General features: G+C 67.6%; 1 long non-coding RNA gene across 2 annotated transcripts in view; it reads left to right on the top strand.

The window, feature by feature from the left end:
* LOC119582174 overlaps positions 1-367 on the top strand; it is a 39,074-nt gene extending 38,707 nt beyond the window's left edge. For both annotated transcript variants that reach the window (XR_005229624.1, XR_005229625.1), the window contains exon 3: positions 221-367. This is a non-coding gene — a long non-coding RNA (uncharacterized LOC119582174). The remainder of the gene's footprint in view (positions 1-220) is intronic.
* Positions 368-373: the final 6 nt, after the last annotated feature.

The raw sequence follows: 373 nt of genomic DNA, 5'->3' as shown, positions 1-373 counted from the left end.
CCCCCCTTGCTCCCTTCCCCCCTTGCTTCCTTCCCCCCTTGCTTCCTTCCCCCCTTCCCCTTTGCTCCCTTCCCCCTTTTGCTTCCTTCCCCTCTTCCCCCCCTTCCCCCCTTCCCCCTCCCCCTCCCTCTTGCTCCCTTCCCCCCTTCCTCCCCTTTGCTTCCTTCCCTCCTTCCCCCCTTCCCCCTTTCCCCCCTTGCTTCCTTCCCCCCTTCCCCAGCGGATCGGCCGAGAGCCCCGCTGGTTCGGCCGAGTCGGCGATCAGCTGGATGCCAAAAGGGGACGGCTGCGAAGGGCGGGCGCGGAAGGGGCTGACGATGATCCTCGGCGCGATGTTCCTCGTCGGGGAAATGGCCGGCGCGGGGGTCCTCAA

The sequence above is a fragment of the Penaeus monodon genome, chromosome 15 (assembly GCF_015228065.2).
Source record: "Penaeus monodon isolate SGIC_2016 chromosome 15, NSTDA_Pmon_1, whole genome shotgun sequence".
Classification (NCBI taxonomy): Eukaryota; Metazoa; Arthropoda; class Malacostraca; order Decapoda; family Penaeidae; genus Penaeus; species Penaeus monodon.
The sequence above is the reverse complement of the archived record's forward strand: the minus strand, read 5'-3'. Positions and strand labels throughout refer to the sequence as shown.